General features: G+C 41.9%; 1 protein-coding gene across 1 annotated transcript in view; it reads right to left on the reverse strand.

Moving 5' to 3' along the window:
• LOC119654194 (innexin inx1) overlaps window positions 1–7,942 on the reverse strand; it is a 71,962-nt gene extending 64,020 nt beyond the window's left edge. Inside the window, exon 1 of the mRNA XM_038059390.1 lies at window positions 7,286–7,942. The gene's annotated coding sequence lies outside the window, so the exon portion shown is untranslated. The remainder of the gene's footprint in view (window positions 1–7,285) is intronic.
• Between the last annotated feature and the right edge of the window lie 7,443 nt (window positions 7,943–15,385).

Consider the following 15,385-nt stretch of genomic DNA (forward strand, 5'->3'; position numbering starts at 1 on the left):
AGGGATAGTTACTGACAGGGTCGCAGGAAGGAAAGACCAGACTCGCGGTAAAATTCAAGCGGTTCCTTTGAAATTATATAATTATCTCCGTTCTGTTAAAGTTTCTCCAGTCAGGACTTCTAAAGTTATTTCCGAAACAGGCAGAAGCCACGCTTTTGTCTACCTTTTCGATGAAGACAAGTATGTATTCTGCATGAAAATGTAAAACGGCAGTGTTCAGCTCGAAGGCAAGGTGAAGTACCTGTACCCGCTTTGAAATTAACTTTGCACGAACAAAAGGTTTTGTTGTATGTTTGGTTGGATTCAAACCGGTGCAAATTTCTCCAAAAAGTCCGGTTAACCGTTGGCAACTATCGGGCTGCGGATTATTTAGTTAGCGGTGCCACACGAAATTGTTGTAGGAAATACCTAGTTTGCGCGAAAAGTGATCCACAAACATATACGGGCCTCTCCAGACCGGACCACTTTCACTCAAATTGATCACGTGTTGATTGAACACTGCCACCTCTCAGCCTTGATGAAAGTTAAAACATATAGGGTAGCCAACGTAGACTTGGATCACTATCTCGTTGGCATAATGCTCCGAGTTGGAGTTACAACGCCGCCTACAATCCCCTCTGACAATCAGGCGAGAGTGAATACTGAAGCCATTCACAACAGAGCCCTCCGTAATAAATATGATGGGGAATAACTGCAGCTAACAGATGTCCTAGAGAAGAAGAATCAACAAATGATATTCATAACCACTTGAGGGGCGTTATCATTGATACGGCCACAGACATACTTGGCCTCAGCCGGAAGAAAAGCCGGAACGGTTGATTGGACTATGAATGTAAGCTACCAATGGAACGGAAGAATGCTGCATACCGAGTAATGTTGCATTCTCAAAGGACGCAGGCACACGCGGAGACTTACTAATCACGAGTTCCGGCGAGCGGAGAAGTGACTTCACAGACAGAAAAAGCAAGCCTCGGAGAATCAACAAGTCTATGAACTCGGGGAGCAACCGTATCAAGCGCGCAAGTTTTACCAACAACTCAGAAGGATGAAGCCTTGTACACCTTGATAGTCATCCTGCCGAGACAAAGACGGAAATCTGATTTCCGACAGAATGGGCTTCTTGGAGCGATGGGTTGAGTATTGTGATGAACTGTTCAACAACCAAAATATCGGTGAGTTGGAGGTGCGGCAAACTTAAGACGACAGACAAATGCTGCCACTACTAAGCATGGAAGCAACGGTCCGAACAATTCATCGGCTTAAAAATTATTATATAAGTTGCCAGGCAACCTATATAGCATAGCCAGAGTAAAACTGGAAAATTCGGCATCCCGTCAAAATTGGTAAGACTGATAAGGCCGACCCTGACCAGTGTACGAGACCAGATAAAAGCAACAGGATAACTCTCGAGACCATTTAACATCAACCACGGTCCAAGAGAAGGGGATGCCTTATCATATGTCCTCTTTAACCTGACCCTGGCCAATAACAGCTATGACGAAGAAATCTGCGCACGATTATTGGCTGCCAACAGAGCCTGTTTCAGCTTACAAAAACTGTTTCGCTCGAATCGTCTCACCATAGTGTCAAAGCTCTTACTGTACAAGACAATGATCTGCCAGTCCTTATGTATTGCTGTATATCCTCCGAAGAATTTTTGGCCCCACTACATGAGGATGGACGATTCCGTAGCCTACATAACGCTGAAATCTATGAGCGATACCACGACCGTCTGGTTGTGAATAAAATCTGGCTCAACAGGTTGCGGTGAGCGGGTCACTTAATCCGTATAGATGAGGGTCTATAAGGACCAATATCTATGGTAGAAAAAGAAGACGTGGCGGACCCTGCCTGAGAAGCGGCGATGGTGTAGGTTAGTATGGCAGACAGCTTTTAGAGATATCGAATTGGTGGATCTCGAGGCTAAACCGGGATGTCTGGAGTTACTAAGGCAGATCTAGACCGGATACCGGTTGTTGCGCCGTTAATGATAATGAACTATAGAATAAACTGGAGTAAATATGAGCATGGGGTAATTGAGAGCAAAAGCTGCTAATACTTCTGAGAATAATATCATCATCATCATCAGAATAATATACGAACCAAATAGGAGTAACACTCGAAGGCTTATACTTCGATTAACGGAATAAGAGATTTGCTAATATCATTGGTGCAATTGTTGTGTATACCAACCTCCTTCCCACGGAAAAGATAAGATCAGTTTGTCAGTGTGTGTGTGATTTTCTTCTCCATGCCAGGGTCCAAATGGAGAAGTCAGGGAAGTGAAACATCTTTCAGCAAGCTTTCCTAGGATCTGCAAGGATCTATGGTATTGGCACGCATTGACACTAGTGGTGAGGTGGTACCTTCTCTCATAGTACACATAGAAAAAGGCGTACAATAACGTTGAATATCGGCCGAAACATATCTTGAAATTATTTTTACTGCTATTTCAAAAGGGTGAATGGGAGAGCGCAATGCGGATCAAGCACGTGAAAAGAAAGATTTACCCGATAAAACTGCTACTATGCGATGGTCATGCGCGCTACATGACCATTCACATCATTGAGCAGGCAATAATAAACAAAGTGGAGTTCAGTTCACAAGGCATCTTGTCGATCGTATGTAACAATTTGGAAAGTGAGCTGTTGGCCCACTAAAGATCAAATGGGTTTACGTTCCAGTTGTTCATGGTAGAATGAAGATGGAATGCAAATCTTCCAATTTAGAAAAAAATCAAATTTCCAGTACGACGGGAAAATTTGGCTCTCAAGAGAGTCGGAAAACTTGATGTTAGTCGGACTTGGTTTATCATTTCATGGCAAAATAAGGTTTCCGCTCGTTTGAAGGGGCAGAGACTTATTTTACCTCCGAAGGAGGAGAGGATCATGTATAAAAGATCTTTCTCTATTACAGAATATAGGGATAGCTTAACGGAACTACCACTACGTTTTCGCAAAGGATTTTCTATGAGAGATACCATAGATATGATAATGAAGGTTCATGAAGTCATTAAGCAAATATTATGGCGTAAATCCACTGGGAATGGATTGCTAATCGAAAGTCACCTGTCCAAAGAACCCTTTGAAACGATACGAATGAGGCACCTAAAGAGTATGCCGTCATCGTCACGCGTCCCACAGCGCTCAGTACTGGGTTCCTTCTTTGTAGAAAGTGATGTACAATGGTCCTTGCCTTTTCCGTGCCGAAGGAAACTAGGACAACCAATTTTGCGTGGCTGGCTGGTGAAAATGCTGATGTGTACAGTAATGACATCATCAGCACCACAGAAACGTGTGGGACCACATACGATTTCTTGGACCACTGTGGCATGGTATAGGATAAGCTTAGTATGCAGATGAAGGGAATGCAAGGAACTGTAATGACTAAGCCAAAGGGAGCAGAGCCGCGAAGACTAAGCACCCAACGTTATTATGCAAGATAGTGACCACTCTGTTTTCAGAGAACGTTCCAGCTGCGAAAGAAGACGAGTTTACACCATTGCCTGCGCAAAACTAGGAGCCAATAAGGCACTCTGAAGATCCTTTGACAACTGCTTGAAAGAGGCATTTTCCTAAGTCAGAGCAAAAAAGTAGATGTTGATGTTTGTACCGAATACTGACACAGGTAAGGCATCTTCGTAACGCCTCATTTTTTTCCTAGATGGTAAGGGAAAGCTCCGGAAGCGTATTATATGTGGAAAGTTGTTCTTAATTATAGAGACAACAGAAAGCATGTCGAAGTATCAGGCTAGTTTTCATGCTGCTTGGTCAACAATGGATACCATCAACCCTGGGATTAGTCTGGTTAAGGAAGCAATTGAAGCAACAGAGCGGTACAAGAAACTACTGTGCTATAATCACTCCCGATATGAGGAAAATCAGTAAATCATTGCGGCCTATTTCGTGAATGGACTGCCGTAAGCTTAGTTGAATATTTGTTATTCGGTGGAGTGCCCCAAGGATAAGTACCAGGCCCATTACTTTGCAATGTGATGTACGATAACGTGGAACAGACAAAAATTACCGCTACAAGCTACACTTATTGGCTGCGCGGATGATACCACTATTGTAGTGGCATCTTGGGATATCGTTTGGACATGCAAAACCTCAGTCAGACTGATCAGGGTGTGGTTGGTATTACATGGGTCGAGTTAGCATGAAACAAATGTGAGACTGCATTAGTTCGTAATCGTAAGTTGAAGGAAGTTTTAAGGTTTTGTTTGAGGCATCGTTTAGTAGAGTCCAAGCTATGTTGGATCATCTGTTAGCTTTTAAGGACCACTTGACTTATCCGAGCGAGAAAGCAGCGAAAATTGTAAATGCGCTAACCGGCATAATATCTAACGAAGGAGGGTGAAACTGCCGAAGAGGTTGCTCCTAGTGATATTGCATACATCTATTTTATGCGCAGCACTAGTGGGGATGACAGCACTTAATATTAAGATGTACAGGAAGAAACTATCGGCAGTATATCATTTGAGCATATTCCGAACAAAGTCAGACTATGAAGCAGTCGTGGTTGCGGGGATGGTACTTATTGACACTTTTAATTGAGGAGATATGAGTATTGTACGATTGGAAGGTACACAGTGACTAAAGTGCCGAGGGGCTCTCAGGGAGGTGGTGATTTTGGGGGGAGGTGTACACGCAGACTGATTTCATATATCTAGTTTTGGATATACGAAGCCATGGGAATGCTCAGTATCATTTGACACTTCCGACCGGATATAGTTTATATTTCCATCATTTTAGACATGAGCATTACCCCTATTGTCTGGAATGACTAACTAAATATGAAGACAGAGGAGCATATACTCTTTGTGTGCCTGAGATTTGATACCGAGAGGGAATAACTTGAACTAGTTGTACGAGCAGGACTTGACGATGGGGGACGCTCATTCTACAAATGCTCGTATCATAAGGAATATGGAATACATCAAATGGCACCGTGAATTGTATTCAGGAGAAGGTTTGAACAGTAGAGCACCTACAAAGGGGCGGAGGAGACAATTCGCGCCTTAGGAGGAGGAAGTTGGGAGGGCTGTAACCCGCCCAAGATGTAATTTCAGTAGATAGTTCCGAAGGGAGACAGTGGACGGGGAGAGGTGGTTTTAATAGGTTTTCGAAAGCTCTCCACTTTTATAAAAGAAACAGACGAAACACGCAGATATCGAATCGATTTTAATAAAAGCTTTAAAATCTGCCACAGAATGAATAGAGGAGTGAAGCTATAGATGACTCTTGTTATCTGTCATTATTTGGAATATGTAAAAATACTCAGAACCATTTGATTTCACCGTCTTCGGCAGTGAATCATAATTGATAATGAAATACCAGAGCTCGAGCCGCAGTTACTCATCTCGAATTATATGGTAACGTAAATGATAAGTATTAAGACATCCGCCGTATCTTTTGTGTCTTGTTTCGATAGATTACCAACTTTTTCCATCTCATCAGGATCAGGGCAGATCTAAAGGTGACATCAGAAGGAGACTTCAGAAATTTTACAGATTGTGACTATCACTGTTAATATTAATCAGCTGGTGATGGTCTTTTGAATATCGTTTAAAGAAAGGCTCACCACGATAAATTTGGACCGATTTGTCTTGCAGTTTTTAGAGCTTTTTGGTGGCTCGGTTTTGGATTTAAGAGGTTCGAACAAGGATTGAGGTTTTCACCCTGATTTTGATTGGGACCGGTTTTGTTTTTACGATTGCATTTAAAGGAACCACCAACGCCTGGAAACCACATTCCCTAGACAAAATCGTCACTCATCGGGCATTTTCCATTTATTCCTCACATAGGTACATCTATCGATATTTCGGAAGTCAGATGCTCTTCTTGTGAGTGAGCTTTAAAATCTGACAGATTTGGCGAGATGAGATCTGGCTCCCGAAATGTAGATGCTTCTCGTTCAATGATTTGATGGAGCAATGGCAACAATTGAGAGCTAATCCTTAATGAACTGGTTTAGAAAATGGTATGCAAGAGGGCCGCTTCTGTGAAGTAGTATTTTAGAGTTAGTGGGCTAATTTGGGTAGCTTTGGTTACCTCATTTAATGATTACTTCTCCCTATGTGGGTCACTACAGTAGCTATTGGGGTCGTTAGGTTCCGTCGGGCTCCCTTCGGCGGTTCAAGGTTTAAAAACGGTTCAATGTGATTCTGCTTCTTTTGAATTGGACTACAGTAAGATTATTTTTAGAAAGGCGTTAGTCAGCACTTAAAAATCAAGGCAAGTCAACATCTTGTTATTATTTTCTTCCCGACTATCCATGTGCTTCCCTCCGATCTTCCAAGTATTGTATAAAAAAATGAAATTTCAGCAGCATACCGTCTTCCAAGAACACGCTAATAAGTTATGTACAGTAGCCAACAATAATGTGTTAAACAGTTTTCTAAGTCTGGAAAATTCTTCGTAAACCAGCTGTCGTAACCGCAGACACTAATCATCCAACTGTGATCTATATCCGTATCATATTTCCTCATCTGCAAACAGATATGTACGTAATGCGCCCCTTGCATCAGTTAGTACGAGAACCAAAGGTGATTAAACAATTGGCAACTTATATTGGGTCGAAGCTAAGGTCAAATCAATGGTCGGAATTAATGGCGGTGTGGAGCAGGAGAGCGCATAGAAGTGGGCAGTTGGCCGGTTGGTTGTAAAGCGATCAAAGATTTATTAGTCACTGGGTGGTTCAAGGTTTCAGGCGCTACTAATGCTATGAATGAAAGATATGCGGGGGATCACGGGTGGAGGACGAGGAATCGCGTGCCTCCGAGTTATTTGAGTTTCAAGTGGAAAGTTGCGTGCAGAGAATGTGGAGTTAAGAGTCAAGATCTTGGTTGTGTCATTTCATTGCGGAGTACATATTATACATGCCATGGAGCAATGATCTGGAGATGATGGAGAGATGCTGAACACGAAACTCATTAATCTATTTCTAACGCTGATATTAATGAAATCTAACGAATACAATCTGTTGAAACACTGATATCGAAAAGGGCGCCCAATGTGGGATGCCTACAACATGCTGGAATGTCAGTATTCTTGCTCATTCTTCGGATCGTAGGTTTGCCCTTGTGCCTATAAAGCTGGCATCTAAGTGAGCATTAAATTACATTGATATGAAGACCTAAGAACTACTATTAAGCGTTTCTTCAAAGCGAGCATCGATTCTTCTAGATTTCAGCTTAGTCGTTAGATAATTTGCGTGCCTTTTGCAAATCCCTAAACAGACTATCTGCAATGCATTCAAAAGATAATACAATTGATGTACTTACACACTAGGCAAAGCGCATTCAATTCACTACTTCCCGCATCACTATATGCTTAAATCGACGTAATCTGGATTGTAATTATGTCTGGCGACCCGTCTGTAACTTCATTCACTATTTCAACTCCCAAACAATTCTCAACACTTGTCCGAAACTCGTGGTCGCAAATTATGAATGATAAATGAAGAACTTCCGTTTGACGTCACCGAGTTGTAACTTTTACTTCAATTTGCAAAATTGCTTATTTGCACATTTTTACAGCTGTTTCGCCGCCACAACTGAACGTCATTTCACACGAGGGGTTTCAGCCGACCCACTCTCACTCAATTGCACTCATTCACTAGCCGACATTGAGGGCCCAATCTGATCACGGCGATCATTTTAGCAAATATTGTTCAGAATTATTAGATTAGCATTTTTTTCTGCACACTATGAGTATATTACTGAAGATCAGTTACCAGTTGGAAATCTGAGTAACGGATAGAACGTAGTCCCAGTACGTAAACCAGAACAATTGAAAAGGATAGTGGAGAAATCACGATATCCCGCCTGTTTCGAATTTGTAGTACACTAAGTAGTACTACTTGGTTTGCGCGTTCTGTATGACAGCAGAATACAACTACTACACCATAGTAAAACGCTGGAACTTGGAAGCGTGTGCCGACTAAACTTGTTTTTTTCTCGGTTTCGCTGGTGATTGTTGGGTGCAGCCATGGTAAAAGCAGTGGTGAGGCCGAAGCACCAATACCAGGCAATCTACGCACACTAGTTAGCTTTCATCCCTTCCCTGACGCAGTCTGGTCTCTTGCCTCTCTTCGTGGTTCGAAATGTTAGTAACCAATACAGTCAAGCGTCAATTCTCCGTGGTCATTTGAATTGACCCCTTTTTCCCCTACTTCAAACCGTTCACTTAACATCAAGCCTGTCGCTTGAGTTTGAGCGGTATTCACCGCGTGCAGACTATGGTTCGAGAGTATCTTAAGCTGCTTTCTAGATTTGGCTTTCCGATACTGACTACACCTTACTAAGCTAAATTGCTTTCTTTGACGCCTGAGGAGGTCCGTCTCTTTAAGGAATTCGACTCTGGATTTGTACATGTGGCGTGCATTAGGTCTGGTAGGCCAGCGTGGCGGAGGTCTGTTGAAAAGGTTTTAAACCTTGTTGGCTGATGTAATTCAGAATGAAATTCAAGCTGCTATGGAAAAATTTAAACTGGTTTTGACTGGCAACCCATATCTGATTACAGTTGGCTCATGTAAATTGGGGATATCGACGAAAATATGGAGTCGAACTAGTTAGATTGGTTTTAGCTTAAATTCGAATCAACTTAGAACAGTAAACATTGGAAAGTAGAACGGTAACTTTAGATGAGTTCATAGAACCATATCAGAGATATCTCTCACTTTTTAAAATTAGATATAAATTGGTTTTCAAATCTTGTGTCAATCCTGCGCTAATCAATTGTAACAAGCCTGACTTCAGTATTTTTGGAAAAAGTGCCTAAATTGGAACACATTTCTACATTTCTCTGATCTAGTGGAGCGATCCTGATTTGTTACTCCATTCACATCCTAACGTGAATGAAAATTATATGTATACAGGAACACATCCAAGTATCCTTTGAACGGTAAACATTCTGAAAAAAAGCAGAAACCAAAATATTTAAGTCCAGTTCTAAACCTGCTTCAGAATTCTCGGTAATTCAAAACCAAACTGCAACTAGTTCCAATTAACTATGCAAGTTATATCTTTTGTCTTACCAGCCAATATATAAAAAGGAGGAAGAAAATGAAAAAAAGGAAGAGACAAATTTTGAGCCCTACAAAGCATCAGCATAAGTACGAATTATCCTTATCTTCCTTTCCATGCTAAGATAAAAACTAATCCCATCAAGTCAATCACACTTCCTTGAAATCTTTTCTTTAGTTTATGATCTCAACAACTCCTCCAAATTAATCATCCTAAATCATAATTTTCTCGGAACTCTACCGTAATTTGTCCATCCTCCATATGCCTGCACTGTATCCGACCATCATGGCTACGTGTCTCCTTACCACGCACACTATCTCCAAATCACCTTTCTTGGGCACATGCAAGAAGTCGCGTATGGCACGTACTTTCCTTCACTGGAATATGCTGGGACCATTCTTCTCCGCCATAGCATCCAGGTCTGCTTCGAACACAGCACACGTCTACAATTTCCAGTGATGGCCTGGAAGGACAGCTGATGGAATTGGGATTGTGGATGGGTTGGCTTGGATGTTTGGATATTTCACGCCATCATGGCCCCTGGCGTCGTTTCCCTGGCTGCATACTATCTTTTCCATGTAGTTGTACATTTCTGATGAAATGTTTTGGTTGGATTTAGTATTCCTTTTTCCCGACAAGCGTCATCGTCCGTGGAGTGTTTCTCGGAAGTGCAGCTATAAAGGCTACAAGGACATGAAAGGTGTACGTGCTTGAAGGGAGGAGTAGGTAGAGGTGCAAGGACTCATACTGAAAAGCCGGTACTATTGTTTTGACGCGACGTAATAACGGCTTGCGACGTCATTTGTGCTGTCCTGGATATGATGTCTCGAATCAAGGATAAAATAGGGTTGCAAAAATTCTTTAGGGTATGTTTTCTGAATGCGTCCTTCATATGGACATATCTGTATATGAACGTGTGCATTGGCGAAGGGTGGGCAATTGCGTGTTCGAATTTCATCACAGAATTGAATTAGGTTAACTTCGGGAAACCATTGATTTACAGGAACCAACATGCGAAATGATAAAAGTCCACACTGTGGTATCGATTTGAATATTTTCATTCACAGGTGTGTATACACATACGTACTCGTCCTTTTGCAGATTTTCTTCGTTTATGTGTGTATCGCGTAGAAGCGATCAGATGTTTTAATTCGTTCATTAGAGTAAGTGCAGTCTAGACGGGAATTAGCGCAATTTCCAGATTTCGTGGACATCTGAAAATTGTAGTCATGTTTCAGACCATTATGACTCTATCCAGTATGGTATGCAAGTTTTATATTGCAGATACATATGTAAATGATATGGACTAATCAAATTATTTATATTGGATGCCGTTGTCAACCAGAAAAATATCCCAAGATCAGGCTTAGTTGATTCACAATATTCAGCACAACTTTTCTAGGTGAAAACTATTTTTCGAGCCCATTAAATGTGAATGCGGATCCGACACCGAAAATACTAAATCTACGACACTCCCTTAATATACATAAATTCCCTACTCTCGTTTTATTGTCAGAAAGGTGATTGTTAATATAAGATCGGTTGGTGTTAATTTCAGAGAGCAAAATAATGTTCAAAATAATATGGTAGGGGGTTTGGCAGGGGATATCGGCTGGACTCAAAACTTAAGCAGTAGAGTATCAATGGTCATTCCAAGGAGCGCAGCTATGGTGAATAGCAACCTCCCCGCCCTGCAACCAAATATATTTGACGTCCCCACAGAATTGTCTGGCCCAAGCTAGAAAGTGCCTGAGAGTTTCTCCCTTCTATCCCAAACTTTGACAATGCGAGCTGTAGGATATGACGAGTCCTTAAATACCAAAGCGTCATACAAGCCGCTATAATCATGTTGTAAGAAGGAAAGATTTTCGTTGATTTACCGTAAGTGGTAAACCATCGCGATCTGAAGCTACCGCTTGTAAAGTAGTGTGAAAGGTGGAATCGCCCTTTCACAGTCGCCATGGGATAAAAGCTAACGGAAAGGAAGAAAAGAAGAAGGCTCTTTCACAGTCGCCAGTAGGACGCAGACTGCGTCCACCGAGGTACTGTTGAAATCGAATATCTTCCTGGTCAGTCGCCTCTATATTCCTACGACCGAGAAGCCAGAGGAGGGTGACTTTGAGCTAGCTGACCAAAGTTTTCAGCTGCTGTGTACAGGAGCTTAATGGTGGCTTGGCTGTTGTTCGAAGGGACTATATTTTGCCTAGTGCGCGCCCTAGCAAGCGACAGGTCTATAGTATCGTCAGAACCTGCGCTTAGAATAGAAGGATCCTGAAAGACAGAACATCTTTGATTTATCAGTAAAGAATATTGTGTCATAACCAAGCCGTCTTTCCACTATGCCTTTTTTGGAAGCTCGGCTAGCGTGTGGCGTATCCCGTTCCCGTGGTACTTGCTTGGGATGTTACTATGGCCGCAGCGTTTTATTTCCCTGTAGCACTCTGTGATATAGGGCATTTAATATGAGTGTCCAAGGGGAAGAGGTGTTTACGGGTAGGACCGCACAGCCTCAATAGTACCTGCACATGCGGTTCTTTGAATCCCATTAAGTATGGTCCCATTGCTTTCCCATTCAGAGCCGGAACTACACAAAAGTGCTTTAGCTCAGGATGGGACGGATCGGAAAACCCATTTCCTCACCTTTCTTGCAAGCGAAAAGGATTTCTTAATACTCGGTTCTATGTTTAGCCATCAATTTAACTTAGAATCGACGAAAGTGCCTATTGCTTTCGTTTAGTCGTCCCTTATACACAGAATTTCACCCTTTACTATCAACCAGAGTACCAAAGAGATGAAGTCACTATGGGCATACCTCTACACATAGCTCTGATCATCCTGGTTCTTGAAATGGATACTATTCATTACGTAAGATAACCCTACAATCCTATTTTGGTTAGAGTGTTCATAATGGCTTTGGTACTCACGTCGCCGGATGCTGCCTCTTTATCCAGGAAGGTAGCTAAAGTGTGTTCCTTATAGTGCTAATCACCTCGTGAAGGGCGATGCCTGTTAATTTGCTTTTGTGGCAGCGTGCTGAGATTTTGAGAAAGTTGATCACCACAAATGGTAATCACCAGGACTTCAACACGAAAATGGTGAAGCTGGTGAAGGTCGCGGAAGCGCGCACGTTCAGGAGTGCGGTACATATCTGCATGAAATACAGCTCCGCTAAATCTCTACAATCAGGACTCAACACTTCTTGATTTTCTGGAGCCTGACTGGCACTATGTCGTCTGGGTCCGGAGGCTTCTATGCAGAGGAGCCATTTATAGCCCAGCAGACTTTACCCGCGGTGATTAATAATTCCATATTCTCACGCCTGGAGATGTATAACCGTCTAAACTAGGAGTTCCGGGGAATCGTCCGAAGACTTCGACCAGGAGCCCTCCGACTTTTGAACAAAAGATGGAATTGGATAAAAGTTGTAGGTTCAAGTCGATCGTCCACTTGGCGGAATTTACTGGAAAGCGTAAAGGATCCTTTGGTAGCGATAATCTACCAAATAACGTGCAGCGATTTATTTTATTTTTGTTATTACACATATGTATATAGGTGGGACAGATTAAACGCCTGATAATGACTAGATTCAATGAGCACATCAAGGAATCGGCAAGTAGTATCCGGAAACAAAAGTCATGCATAAGATCTTAGTTGTAGCGCACATACCATTCAACGGGAACATTTTGAGCTCTTGCATCATGCAAACTGAACGACGCGATTATCAAACACGGATTTAGGTAAATTCCCTCGAAACAAATTAGACTTGCCACGCTAATTAGCAGGTAATTAGTTTAAAAGTAAGTAATTAGTGAAAAAGTAGAAAAGAATCTAATAATCCCAATTGTTCTTAGTAGCTCTGAACTGAAGACGGGAGTATGACACTCCCGAAATATATATATACGTTCAAAACAAAAAATGTAGTTTTGGGATAGCTACTTCTTGTCTATTAATTTTAGGGTGAGCTGCGATTAGCAGATGAAAATCGAATCTCTTACACAATGTCTTTTCGCAGGGTATAAGCCGCGACTTCAGTTCATCTCTCTCAATGTTACCATTGGGAGTACCGGCAAGTCTGTCTTTGAAAATTATCTCCAGCTGCTGATTTCTCTCATATTGAAAGGTATCCGGCCGTGATTCGAGCATGATCTCTCGAGCTCATGACCCTGGAAGTCCCATTGACAGTTAGTAGGGTAATATCAACGACCTCCTTCCAGTCGTCACACAAACTCAAACTGAGGAAACTTCTCTTCTTCTCTTCGTTTCCATAAGGTCATCCGCCATCTCTTAATCAGTATGGATGAGGATGATCCAGCCCGGAAAGCCTATATCCATGGTAGAAAAAGAAGACGATCCAGACCCTGCCTGAGATGGAGGGATAGCGTAGGTCAGGACGCCAGACAGCCCTTAGGGATATCGAATCGGTGGATCTCGCCGCAAAACCGGGATGTCTGGAGTTCCTTATTAAGGCAGGCTTCGACCGGATACTGGTTGTTGCGCCGTTGACGATGATGAGATGGGAAAGTAAACAAGGGCTTCATCATATGGAATTTTAATTTAAAAACCAGCTAGAAAGTTATTTTTGAAATTCTCTCCAATTTCGGAATTTTGTTGCCCTTCATATATCCATAGATATCCAGGGCTGGCATTCACCTTAAGATACAATTTACATCATTCGCCTTATATCCTGTCATTGTGCAAAATTTTCTCGCTAGATAGGATGACACGGACATGTTGGCGTCACATACCTCGGCTATATTTATTTCGGGTTATAATCTCCGAAGATGGTTGTCGCGCGGCAGGATTCGCGGCATTCGAAATTTATTTCGAATGTTGCGAATACCAGCGGACAGATGACGTCACCGGCGCTCTCCACTCAGTTTAGACCTCGCTACAGGAGTGAAGAGCAGAGTAGGTGACGAGAAATATCATATTTCGGAATGAGAAAAAAATGAGAACCGGAAGATACAAGATGTTAAAAAAATAATAAAAATAACTAGCACCAGTTGTGTTGTTGGAAAAAGGGAAAAGAATCCTATACAAAGTTTCTATGAAATTCATCCTTTGTTGAAGTTGTCAGTGCCATTGTTTTTATGAAATAAATGAAGTGTTATAACCAGTGAACATCGTTGTTCTTAACTTCTAAATGGTCATGCCCTCAACGGTGACTAGTACCAGACGTAGCTTCGTGGAGGTTTCAATTAGAATTTGACTCTCTATAATATCGACGTTTTCTTCTTCATTTCTGCACATACCTGTGCAATAAGTTTCTCAATACTGGGGCGCCATAGTTTACCGGATATTGACCGATCAAATGTCACTCGCGCATTTCTTGGAATCGTCTCCAGGTCTCTGAAGCCTTGCTTTTTCCTCTATAATCGATTCTTATTTGAAAAAGAATTAGTAATCGTTGCTCGTTGGCGCGAAGGTAGAACTGGTTTAGCGTTCGCCTCTGGATCCTATTGTCCGGGTTCGAATTCTCCCCGTCGTAGATGTTTCCGTTCAATATTCCGCTATTTCTCTGCTGTAGGCTTGTCACTTGCCCAACATTAAGTGTGATGATATTTAATGACAATAAAGGATTATCGATGGTCAAAAGACATCCAGAGTGGTCGGAGACGACCAAGGGCTATCCCAAAAACCTAAAAAGATAGCGAAATTGACCACGAAAATACCGCGTATTGTTTATTTTGTTAGGTTCGAGTGAATCTCCGTGTTTAGTTTATTTTTCAGGTGTGGATCCACTTACCGGAAAGGGCACGTGGATTTTGGTATTATGATGCGTGAGAAAGCGAAATGTTCAAAGGATTGCCTTACGTCCCCGAGCCTGGCATAGAGGCTTGACAGAGCCCTCCCTTCTTGGTCGTCTTCGGCCACTCAGGCCAAAAGGTCATCTTTGATCATCGACAATCCTTTATTGTCATTACAGGTAATAAAAACAAAAATCATAGTCTCATTTAAAATAAAATAAGAAATAAATAACAAAACTAAAAAGAAACTGGGTGGATGTCCCATATTCTACGAAGAAATGATCAGGATATATACAAAAAAACTGCTATTAAGAGCATATACAAGGGGGCTTATGCATAATTTTTTATCGGTTTATGGCAATGTGTTTCAGCCCACCCGTCGACCATCCTGGGCTAGAGGTTTTCACTGCATGGCACTGCCAGCTACTACCTTTATTGAAAGTGTGACCAATTCAATACGACTTTTACCTCTACTTGATGTTGGTGTCGAGAAATCTTATTTTCAGATTTTAGACAAAGTAGGAACGGCAGATCTGGTGCTGACACGGTCAGACGTACAATCACTAGCTAGATACGCTGTTTGACGTCCTTTATACGCTACTCATTAATG

Source organism: Hermetia illucens, chromosome 4 (assembly GCF_905115235.1).
Source record: "Hermetia illucens chromosome 4, iHerIll2.2.curated.20191125, whole genome shotgun sequence".
Classification (NCBI taxonomy): Eukaryota; Metazoa; Arthropoda; class Insecta; order Diptera; family Stratiomyidae; genus Hermetia; species Hermetia illucens.